Raw genomic sequence first — 12,625 nt, 5'->3', positions numbered from 1 at the left:
AGAACAGCTGGAAAAACGGTACTTCTGCACAGAGATCATGGGGGAGTTGTAAGTTATTCAGGATTGCTGAAAAGAAGAGCAGAGAGGCAGGGCGAGGGGCAAAGTTGAGGTAAGGAGTCTGCGTTGTATTCAGTAGTGCAAGAGAGGTCATTTCAGAAGCGTGCAGGGCACGCAGGGGACACACGTGAGAGAAGAGGGCTGTTGGGACCGTGACCAATTGGAGGCCAGACCCCTTGCCCAGAAGGGCAGCTGTTACTCAGTTCCAGCCAACTGCTGCCATGTGGAGTCTGAGAGCAAAGGTGCCGGATTTTCCCATCTTTCATGAGAAGCTAGAAATACAAATTCCTGTGAACCTTCCCAATTTTTAAATGTGGCCATCTCAGTTCCTTTTGAATCACTGACTAAACATGTAGTGAGGTTAATTTGCCCCACGGCCACGAGGTTGAATCCCTTGCTAGACCAAGGGACGTCCTGGTGAAATATTTTACACAGATTGTCGTATTTCTTCTTCACAGCATCCCTGTGAGGTAAGTACCGTTGTTACTCCCACTTGACAGATAAGCACTTGAGACTTGGCAATGCTAAGTAGTTTATCCCGTATCCTAGTCCTGGTACCTGGTAAGTGGAAGCCTTTCCAGACAACCCTTACCTCCCCTTTACCCACCCAAGACTATTTACCTGCCCCTGATCTGTTCCACCATAGCCACCTGTCCTATCCTTCCACTGTCATAGTACCATAACCCACTGTACAGCAGGGACCTTTTAAATTAGCTGTCGCCTCTGCTACTCTTAAGTTCTACAAGGCCAGGGACCATGTCTGCATCCCCTGTGCTTAGCAGCACCCTGGGCCCAAGATAAGCATTAAATATGTGATGTTGAATGAACAAGGTCTATTTCCTTAATCGTGGTGCATTTCAGTTCTCATGACCTTTCTGTTTTGCAGTCCCTCATTTGATGTTATTTCAAGGCCCTTCATCATCCTGGTCATCTTCCTCTCCCTTCTCTTTCTCTCCCTCCTGTACCTTCTTCTTTTCCTTCTCTTCTGCTTCTTTCCCCTCCTCCTCTTTCTCCTCTTCCTTTTTCTCTCGTAGTTCTATCTACATTTTGCAATTCCCGTCTTAAAGCATAGCGCCCCAAACAGAATGATCACCCCTAGTATTGCTCTGGACACGACAATATCCAAGGGGACATTGATTGCACAAGGAGCCAGGCACAATGCTTAGGGAGCTACTCACGTTCTTAAGTTGACTTATGTTTTTAGGGTTCCCAGCAACCTGGGGAGGTGCATGTTAACATTTTGTCTTTTTACAGGTGAAGTTGCTGAGACCGTGAATGAATTCTCCCTGACCTCACTCTCTCACTGTACTTTCCAAATTGTTCAAGTACTTTTGACGCCCCCGTCATCAGGTCTTTATGCCAGGCTCTAAGGAAAACAGATGGAAGTCAGTGATTTCAGTGCATCAGACGTGAAGTGGTTGCCTGGAACGGAATTTGTCCTCTGGTTTCACTCACCACATCTCCTTTGTGACAATCCTTTCTCTGCAAATGGGTGGCTTGCTCATTCCTGCCGAGTGAGGCTTTCACAAATGGATGGGGGAAAAGACAGGAAATGGATGCTGTGAGCCCACGTTTCCAGAGCCTCTCTGGCAAGGACTAATCATGTCAGAAAGGATCCAGAGCAACTAAGGAAAACACCTTTAAGTTTCCAAAGTTCAGTTTAAATCACAACTAAAAGGCACTTACCAATCCTGGAAAAAGCATGAAGGCAGTGTCTGGATGGCTTTTATCTTGAAACCTGTGAGTCAGTAACCTGTCAGGAGTGTGGAGAAGTCAAATCACAAGAGACCTCATGTATCTGCAGACACATAATCCAGTCACTGCTACACACACAGGCTGATGCTCCAGAGAAATGGAACAATGGGTCCCTGCAGACAGCATTTTTTGTGCCTAATCATTTGCTTTCAGTCTTGACAATATGCTATGGATATTTGTGAGAGGTCCCTATGGCCAACAAAAAGAGAGCTTTTAATCACACCATTAAAATGGGGAAAAAGCAGGCATAGAACCCAGAATGGTGTCTCCTGAAGTGAACAGAAGAGGGAAATGCCCAATGAATCAAGAGCAGAGCTCAGAAGTGGTTTTGGAAAAATGAAGCAGTCTTGGTATTCCCTAAACATAATTTTGTGTGTATTGGCTTTAAACTGTAGCGAAATTATCTGTGGAGTGTGTAAACAAACAGAAGCAAATGCTTTCTAGAAGCAGTTGTTAGATAAAAATATTTAGTTCAATTTGACATGTATTGCATCCAATTTGTTGTTTTTATTTTATTTAAACCCCAATCTGTCCAAAAAGCGATTTAAATGGGAAAATGTATTAGTGTCTCCTCTGTGCGAAAAATAACACTCGTTGCCAGTAAGGGGGTTCAGAGAGGCAATGGACTGCCATCTTCTAAGATACTCCCACAGAAAGGAGAGAAGAGGTTATATGTAACAGTCAGAGCTTAGTGGCAGGAACAAAAGTTATTTGTTTTGGTTATCTCTTGCTACCCCAAACTCAGTGGCTTAAAACAATTTACTGTTACCTTTCATGGTTCTTTGATTGAGTGGGCTCAGCCAGGAGGCTGTGGCTTGGAGTCTGTCATGTGGTCATCGTCATTGGCCAGTTATTTGTGGGCTTACTGGGCTGGAGGTCCAGGATGGCTCACTCCTGTGGTTGACACTTGATGCTGGCTGTCATCTGGGACCTCAGAGGAGACTGACAGAGTGTCTACTCTTGGGAAATAGAATTAAAACCAAAATCTTCTCCCAACCTAGAAAACTGCTCCACAAAGGTAGTAGAGAAAGAAAAGAGTTTTATTATCAAATAGACATTAAACCAGAATGTGATGCACACATCAGACGCAATCTGCTAAGAGATTGCAAAGATAAGAAAGAAATCTCACCCTTGTAGGTAGCCAAGCAGGTACAGCCTATTATACACATATTCTCAAGATAAACAATAACTAGTCCTCAGGTAAGAGGACTTGATGGCACTGTTTGTCACGCATAGTCCATCCTAACTTTACTTGGTGATTGAGGTGACCATCTGGGTTAGCCAATTGCTTTATCCAGAGCAATAACAAACTTCTGATATCTTCATGATAGGAGACTGTCTTGCAACTTGGAGGACGTTTCAAGAAGAGGGGGGTGTGCTCAGAGCCTCACTTAAGTTAGATCCTACCCTCTCACAGAGACAGAGAGAGAGAGACAGAGACAGAGAGACACAGAGAGAGACAGAGAGATGCTATTTCTCTTGATGTTTATGTTTCAAAGAAATAGCTCCCAGGTCCTTGAGAAAGACATTCCTGGGTCATAAAGCTGACAAAGGCCTATCTAACTTTCTAAAGTAAATGCTCCAAGGAAAAGAAAGGATGAAGAGAAATCTCTACTCTTATTTTCAACAGGGACAATTAGGCCTCTTCTTTTAAATTTGATTTATCGTTACTCTATATAGCTTCTCCATGTGGCTTAAGCTTCTCACAGCGTGGCAGCTATGGTCCGAATCAGACCTTCTCAAGAGCAAGCATTCCCAGCGGGGCAGGCAGAAGCTGCAAGGATTCTTACAACTAGCTTTGGAAGTCACACTGTCTCTCCACCTCATTCTGTTCTGGGGGAGACGCAGGGCTAGCCCACATTCAAGGGGACGGACACCACCAGCTTCTAGGGGAGTTATGGAGACCAGCTACCATGCCACTGTTGTAGATCTGAACAGAAAAGTGTGTTAAAGTAACAGGTGACATTCAGACATCCCAGGAAAGCATAAGAATCAGCTTTGGAAGCTATACATTCAGGAACAGTGCTCAAACCACAATGCAAGGCTTATCTAGCAGAACCCACTACTATCATGCCTGGGCACGGTTGCCGGATGCTAGCCTCTGTATGCTTGAAACTCCACCACCTGACTCGCAAATGTCTCTGGAAAAATAAATTCCATGTGCTGGTGGCCTCCTCCCATTGATCACTCTGTTTTTGGTGTCATCATGATTTTATTGATGCTGATGCCTGTAATTTACAAATTTTAGGGAGCCATTACGCTGAGTTGCAGCTCTCTCTCAGGCTCCAAAATTGATTCGTAACGTTATTGTTTTTTAAAGCCAGTAAAGGCCCATTGCTCACTTTTGAATAGACATCATGTACTGGAGCATCTGATTGGTGGAGCAGAGGTCACATGGCTGAGTCTTGCGGAAAGGGAGGCTGTGAAAATGAGACACTGCATTCCTTCTTGGGCTGATGGAACTCATAAGGTGCTTACCTATGTCAGATCACCCAAGTCAGATTCCTGGAAGTCTGCAACCTCTATCTACCTCTGCCCCAACATCTAACCTCATGACCAAGTCATATCAATTCTATTGAAAATAATCATCCTTTTCGGGCCAATTGCAAAAATTTGCATGTGTGAATGAAACTAGTCTACAGAGTAGGATGGAGAATTTGATTTAGAAATTTTTAAATAATTTGTTAATTTATTTAATCATTTTAACAACTAAAAGTGAAAAGCCTCCTTACCATCTTGTGGGTCCATTTTGCTAATTAAACTTAAGAAAATCTTTCTTTGCTTCAGTATCCTCATAGGTTGAAAGAAGAAGGTAGACTGCATGTCCTCTGAGATTCTTTCCCACCGTATCGATAAGCAGATTTTTTCTGGAACACCAAAGAAGATGAGAAAAAAACAGGAACTCTGCCTGTGTCCCAATAGACTGGACGTCATGAGGCCGCAGATTTCTTGTGCCTTGCAGTAAATCAGTATTATCAGAATTTCTGATTATCACAACCTTTAAAAATAGAAGCTCATTATTTTCTTCCCATTCGAGGCTCAACAAAATTGGGTCTGATTAAAACTTTATAGGTGGTAAAGGGAGCCTTTAGTAATTTTTATCACCCCTGCCATTTACTACATTTTTCTTCTTAAAAGTCGATTTTAGAGCTTTGTTTTCCTGTATTCCTTAAAAAGCAGTTTGCGAATGTTAGGAGAGATGGTTGGAATACTAAAACGATGTTGAAAATCATGTGCTGCAGGAAGTTCAACAACAAAATGTCTTATAATGATTCACTGAGATCTGTTGAACTCAATGGGAGCACTCTTTGTAGAAGTACAAAAGCCTAAGGGCATCTTTGTCATCAATATGTTCTCACCTTCGTGTGAATAACAGTAAGGAATAAAACCTCAATAATGAGAGCACCACCCCACAGCATTTTTACTCAGAAAGATATCCCAAAGGATACTCTTGAAGATATCTTTCCAAACCACGCACAGGGTATTTTTAGACTGCCTCTGTATATATTTGTAGATCTTACTGCACCATATTATTGCACCATAAACAACAAGCATGGAACAGTGAAAATCTCCAAGAATTTCATAAAAGAATAAAGAGAATTTGCTGAGTATGTTGGGATCCAGGGATGGTTTTTAAACATTTCTTTCTGTTCTCTAGCCAGCGACTTGGCGGTGGGGGTCAAATTTGTAGGAAGAAGGAGTCCACATCTCTCAGAAGTGGGATCAATTTCTTACAGTAAAAATTAGGATTTTAATATATTCCCAGGAGTCAAGTAATTTTCCAGGAAAGCATATGTTCAAGATTTTAATAGATGTCCAGTAACCTAGTAATTTTTCAGAAAAGCACATTACCTGGGCCTCCTGGGTGGCTCCCTCTGGTCCAGGCTGGTCAAATCTTTTCATAAAAGTGTATTCTCCTTGTATATTTCTCTTTTGCCAGATGTTTATTGAATACCAGTTATCTTCTAGACACTGTTCTAGGTACTAGAGATGCAGGAGCTCATAGTCTAGTGGGTGAGAAAGATAGTAAAAAATGAAGCATATAAATGAAATAAGACAATTTCAGATACTAATAACTACAGCGAAAGAAAGAAAAAGAGAGAGAAAGAAAGAGGGACCTCCCTAACATTGTAACATTTTATCTTCATTTGTAAAACGAGAATTTCACTACCCAATTCAGTGAGGTAATGTATGTAAAGAACCTGCACATAATAAAAGAATAAACACACACACACACACACACACACACACACACACAAGCTCTTTGTAATAATGAAATTACCTTTGCATGAACGTAAAGCAAAGGGTGAACAAAGTATCAGATTTGTGCAATCCAGTTTTTCTGGCAAGACACAAATGGCTATAATTCATCAGGATGAGGCACAAAAGGATACAACAGAAATGGCCTTTGACCACCTGTATGAGAATGATGTCCTCATCACATTCTTCATTCACCAGAGGATGGAGACATTAGCCCCTTGACCACAGGCCCAAGAAATCCCCTGCTCTCTTGTCTGTCCCACCTGTGTACACATAAGGATTGTTTACTGCACAATTACCCCTGAGTGCCAGGCACTACGCACAGCACTTTATGTGCTTTCTTTTCTTTTCTTTTGTTTAACTGTTTCTATTCTTTATTTTGCTTTTTTAAAAATTGAATTACAGTCGATTTACAATGTTGTGTTAGTTTCATGCATACAGCATAATGATTCGGTTATACATATATGTATTCTTTTCCAGATTCTTTTTTTTTTTTTCCAATTCTGGGTATTTATTTATTTATTTTTAACATCTTTATTGGGGTATAATTGCTTTACAATGGTGTGTTAGTTTCTGTTTTATAACAAAGTGAATCAGTTATACATATACATATGTTCCCATATCTCTTCCCTCTTGCGTCTCCCTCCCTCCCACCCTCCCTATCCCACCCCTCCAGGCGGTCACAAAGCACCGAGCTGATCTCCCTGTGCTATGTGGCTGCTTCCCACTAGCTATCTACCTTACGTTTGGTAGTGTATATATGTCCATGCCTCTCTCTCGTTTTGTCACGGCTCACCCTTCCCCCTCCCCATATCCTCAAGTCCGTTCTCTACTAGGTCTGTGTCTTTATTCCTGTCTTACCCCAGGTTCTTCATGACATTTTTTTTTCTTAAATTCCATATATATGTGTTAGCATGTGGTATTTGTCTTTCTCTTTATGATTTACTTCACTCTGTATGACAGGTCTATCCACCTCATCACAAATAGCTCAATTTTGTTTCTTTTTATGGCTGAGTAATATTCCATTGTATATATGTGCCACATCTTCTTTATCCATTCATCTGATGATGGACACTTAGGTTGTTTCCATCTCCGGGCTACTGTAAATAGAGCTGCAATGAACATTTTGGTACATGAGTCTTTTTGAATTATGGTTTTCTCAGGGTATATGCCCAGTAGTGGGATTGCTGGGTCATATGGTAGTTCTATTTGTAGTTTTTTAAGGAACCTCCATACTGTTCTCCATAGTGGCTGTACCAATTCACATTCCCACCAGCAGTGTAAGAGTGTTCCCTTTCTCCACACCCTCTCCAGCATTTATTGTTTCCAGATTTTTTGATGATGGCCATTCTGACTGGTGTGAGATGATATCTCATTGTAGATTTGATTTGCATTTCTCTAATGATTAATGATGTTGAGCATTCTTTCACGTGTTTGTTGGCAGCCTGTGTATCTTCTTTGGAGAAATGTCTATTTAGGTCTTCTGCCCATTTTTGGATTGGGTTGTTTGTTTTTTTGTTATTAAGCTGCATGAGCTGCTTGTAAATTTTGGAAATTAATCCTTTGCCAGTTGCTGCATTTGCAAATATTTTCTCCCATTCTGAGGGTTGTCTTTTTGTCTTGTTTATGGTTTCCTTTGCTGTGCAAAAGCTTTTAAGTTTCATTAGGTCCCATTTGTTTCCTTTTGTTTTTATTTCCATTCCTCTAGGAGGTGGGTCAAAAAGGATCTTGCTGTGATTTATGTCATAGAGTGTTCTGCCTATGTTTTCCTCTAAGAGTTTGACAGTTTCTGGCCTTACGTTTAGGTCTTTAATCCATTTTGAGCTTATTTTTGTGTATGGTGTTAGGGAGTGATCTAATCTCATACTTCGACATGTACCTGTCCAGTTTTCCCAGCACCACTTATTGAAGAGGCTGTCCTTTCTCCACTGTACATTCCTGACTCCTTTATCAAAGATAAGGTGACCATATGTGCGTGGGTTTATCTCTGGGCTTTCTATCCTGTTCCATTGATCTATCTTTCTGTTTTTGTGCCAGTACCATACTGTCTTGATTACTGTAGCTTTGTAGTATAGTCTGAAGTCAGGGAGCCTGATTCCTCCAGCTCTGTTTTTTGTTCTCAAGATTGCTTTGGCTATTCGGGGTCTTTTGTGTTTCCATACAAATTGTGAAATTTTTTGTTCTAGTTCTGTGAAAAATACTTGTGGTAGTTTGATAGGGATTGCATTGAATCTGTAGATTGCTTTGGGTAGTAGAGTCATTTTCACAATGTTGATTCTTCCAATCCAAGAACATGGTATATCTCTCCATCTATTTGTATCATCTTTAATTTCTTTCATCAGTGTCTTATAATTTTCTGCATACAGGTCTTTTGTCTCCTTAGGTAGGTTTATTCGTAGATATTTTATTCTTTTTGTTGCAATGGTAAATGGGAGTGTTTTCTTGATTTCACTTTCAGATTTTTCATCATTAGTGTATAGGAATGCCAGAGATTTCTGTGCATTAATTTTGTATCCTGCAACTTTACCAAATGCATTGATTAGCTCTAGCAGTTTTCTGGTAGCATCTTTAGGATTCTCTATGTATAGTATCATGTCATCTGCAAACAGTGACAGCTTTACTTCTTCTTTTCCTATTTGCATTCCTTTTATTTCCTTTTCTTCTCTGATTGCTGTGGCTAAAACTTCCAAAATTATGTTGAATAAGAGTGGTGAGAGTGGGCAACCTTGTCATGTTCCTGATCTTAGTGGAAATGCTTTCAGTTTTTCACCATTGAGGACGATTTTGGCTGTGGGTTTGTCATATATGGCCTTTATTATGTTGAGGAAAGTTCCCTCTATGCCTACTTTCTACAGGGTTTTTATCATAAATGGGTGTTGAATTTTGTCAAAAGCTTTCTCTGCATCTATTGAGATGATCATATGGGTTTTCTCCTTCAATTTGTTAATATGGTTTATCACAATGATTGATTTGCGTATATTGAAGAATCCTTGCATTCCTGGAATAAACCCCACTTGATCATGGTGTATGATTCTTTAAATGTGCTGTTGGATTCTGTTTGCTAGTATTTTGTTGAGGATTTTTGCATCTATGTTCATCAGTGATATTGGCCTATAGTTTTCTTTCTTTGTGACATCCTTGTCTGGTTTTGGTATCAAAGTGATGGTGGCTCACAGTAAAAGGGAGAAAAAGTAGAGAGAAAGAATTAGTAGAAGTAGGAAGAAAGAAAGAAACAAAGGAAGGAAGGGAGTTAGGAAGGAAGGAAGAAAGAAAGAAGAAGAAAAGAAGGAAAGAAGGAAAGAAAGAAAGGAGGGAAGGAGGAACGGTGGGAGGAAGGAAGGAAGGAAGGAAGGAGGGAAGGAAGGAAAAAAGAAAGAAAGAAGATAAAATAAAATATAATAAAGTTATTAAATTAAAAAATAATTATTAAGAAAATTAAAAAAAAACGGATGGGTAGAACCCTAGGACAAATGGTGGAAGGAAAGCTATACAGACAAAATCTCACAGAGAAGCATACACATACACGCTCACAAAAAGAGGAAAAGGGAAAAAATCATAAATCTTGCTCTCAAAGTCCACCTCCTCAATTTGGGATGACTCGTTGTCTATTCATGTATTCCACAGATGCAGGTACATCAAGTTGATTGTGGAGCTTTAATCCGCTGCTTCTGAGGCTGCTGGGAGAGATTTCCCTTTCTCTTTGTTTGCACAGCTCCCGGGGCTCAGCTTTGGATCTGGCCCCGCCTCTGCATGTAGGTCGCCGGAGGGCGTCTGTTTTTCCGCTCAGACAGGATGGGGTTAAAGGAGCCGCTGATTCGGGGGTTCTGGCTCACTCAGGCCGTGGGGGTAGGGAGGGGCACGGAGTGCGGGGCGGGCCTGCGGCGGCAGAGGCCGGTGTGACGTTGCACGAGCCTGAGGCGCGCCGTGCCTTCTCCCGGAAGTTGTCCCTGGATCCCGGGACCCCAGCAGTGGCGGGCTGCACAGGCTCCCAGGAGGGGAGGTGTGGAGAGTGACCTGTACTCGCACACAGGCTTCTTGGTGGCGGCAGTAGCAGCCTTAGCCTCTCATGCCCGTCTCTGGGGTCCGCGCTTTTAGCCGTGGCTCGGCCCGTCTCTGGAGCTCCTTTAAGCAGCGCTCTGAATCCCCTCTCCTCGCACACCAGGAAACAAAGAGGGAAGAACAAGCCTCTTGCCTCTTTGGCAGCTCCAGACTTTTCCAGGACTCCCTCCCGGCCAGCCGTGGCGCACTAGCTCCCTGCAGGCTGTGTTCACGCCGCCAACCCCAGGCCTCTCCCTGCGCTCCGACCGAAGCCCGAGCCTCAGCTCCCAGCCCCGCCCGCCCCGGCGGGCGAGCAGACAAGCCTCTCGGGCTGGTGAGTGCCGGTCGGCCCTGATTCTCTGTGCGGGAATCTCTCCGCTTTGCCCTCCGCACCCCTGTTGCTGCGCTCTCCTCCGCAGCCCCGAAGCCCCCCACTCTGCCACCCGCAGTCTCCGCCCGCGAAGGGGCTTCCTAGTGTGTGGAAACTTTTCCTCCTTCACGTCTCCCTCCCACTGGTGCAGGTCCCATCCCTATCCTTTTGTCTCTGTTTTTTCTTTTCCCTACCCAGGTACATGGGGAGTTTCTTGCCTTTTGGGAGGTCTGAGGTCTTCTGCCAGCGTTCAGTAGGTGTTCTGTAGGAGTTGTTCCATGTGTAGATGTATTTCTGGTGTATCTGTGGGGAGGAAGGTGATCTCCGCGTCTTACTCTTCCGCCATCTTTCCCCGGAGCCTTCCGCCTTCTTCCCCCGGAGCTCTGTGCTTTCTTTGTTAATCCCTGCAAGAACCCGGTGAGGGAGGGAATATGAACCTCCTTTTAAAGATGTAAACCTTGAGGCTCATGTATTTGAAAATGGTGTTTCGTAAATACATGATATTTCTAGCATGTGTGAGCCCAAATGAACGTATGTCTAACAGCTGGAAAAGGAAGTAAGATCAGAATTTCTGGAAATAAAATAAAACCTGGGGTAGGGCACAGACATGGTGATGACATGCTGATGTGTGGCACCAAACAGCGTGAGCTCAGAGACCAACAGAAACAACAGTTGTTTTCTGAATGGCATGTATCTGGGGCCACCCTGTGTGGAATTCCACTGCTTTCTTCTCTGTACTTTGTTCAATCTGGAATCTCTCTGATCCATGTTGCCTCTGCCTGCTGAAGATGGATCTCCTTGAGCAAAGTGAAGCAGAGGTGATTCAATAACTCAGCTCTTTAAAGGGGAGATAAGTGGGAGCTGCTCATCTTATCTTTATATTTTAGTGATTGATGAGGGCACAAACATTGTGGTCTGCAGTTTTGCTGTCATTAGAGATAAGCCACATTTGCACGAAAAACAATGCCAACTGATTGCTATCAGTGCACCTGAGCTATTTTTAAAGGCCTCTATTCCTAGTTGCCTACTCTTCTATTATCGTCCAAATGCAAGTGTGGGGCAGGGAGGGTAAAATGAGGGAGAACGAAACGGTTTTCATTGGACTTACTATTACAGGGTGTCCAGCAGCCACTGCACAATTTAGCTTTTCCAGCTAATCTTGAGACTCTCTGGTGGGTGTCTTGTGTGCTCACAAATGCAATCATCTCACTGTCCACGAAGTGTCAGCCATGGTTCTTCCACTCCTGGCTTTGGGCAATGTCTATATGGGGGGCTTTCATTTCAACCCCTGAGCCATGGGAATGATGGGGTCCACTGTGAGCCATGTGATGGGAATCACTTGACTGGGAGGAAGCCACAACTTTGTGCTACAGCCATTGGCTCTTAGGAGGCCTGTAGTTGGGTTGGGATGACAAAACTTGATGACATGTCTCAGAGAAAAGTATGGGACCAAGGACACATTTGAGATTGTTAATCTGGTTTCTAGTCAGCATGAAGGAAGAGAAGATGAAACAAGCCTCAGATAAAAATAGAAGAAAAGAAAACATGCCAAAAAACCCAACCAAACAAGCCCCCCCCAGCCCAGTATGTGTATGATTGCCTTTACATAAAATTATATTTATGTACATTATACATGCATTAAAAGATTAGAAAGCAGATATAAATAGATTGACCACAACTGATTTTTAGCAAAATCCATGTTTTTTATGGCAAAGGCATCTTGCAGAATAACGAGTATCGTATGACTCTTTTTGTAAAAACAAACAGTGAACTCATGATTATGTGTACATATGTTGTAGGTGTATATGTGAAAGCAAAGAGAAAGGTATGGAAATAGGTATGATTCTACTAGGGCTGCCAAAATAAAGTGTCACAGACTGAATGGCTTAAACAACAGAAATTTATTCTCTCACCATTCTGGAGGTTAGAAGTCCAAGATCAAGGTGTCAGCATGGTTGGTTTCTTCTGAGGCCTCTGTCCTTAACTTGTAGATGGTTTTCTTCTCCCTATGTCTTCACATAGTCTCCCCTCTGTGTCTGTGTCCTAATCTCTTATAAGGACACCAGTCATATTGGATTAGGGCCCACCCACGTGACCCCATTTTAAATTAATTGTCTCTTTATAGAATCCATCTCCAAAGACAGT

The 12,625-nt window shown here is 42.5% G+C and overlaps 1 long non-coding RNA gene across 1 annotated transcript; it reads right to left on the bottom strand.

The window, feature by feature from the left end:
* Positions 1 to 2,369: 2,369 nt before the first annotated feature.
* LOC141276870 (uncharacterized) lies at positions 2,370 to 5,812 on the bottom strand. Its single transcript, XR_012327121.1, has 3 exons — positions 5,665 to 5,812; positions 4,545 to 4,679; positions 2,370 to 2,817 (listed from the first exon to the last, which is right to left on the bottom strand). It is a non-coding gene; the product is annotated as an uncharacterized lncRNA (long non-coding RNA).
* Positions 5,813 to 12,625: the final 6,813 nt, after the last annotated feature.

The sequence above is a fragment of the Tursiops truncatus genome, chromosome 17 (genome assembly GCF_011762595.2).
Source record: "Tursiops truncatus isolate mTurTru1 chromosome 17, mTurTru1.mat.Y, whole genome shotgun sequence".
Taxonomy (NCBI): domain Eukaryota; kingdom Metazoa; phylum Chordata; class Mammalia; order Artiodactyla; family Delphinidae; genus Tursiops; species Tursiops truncatus.
The sequence above is the reverse complement of the archived record's forward strand: the minus strand, read 5'-3'. Positions and strand labels throughout refer to the sequence as shown.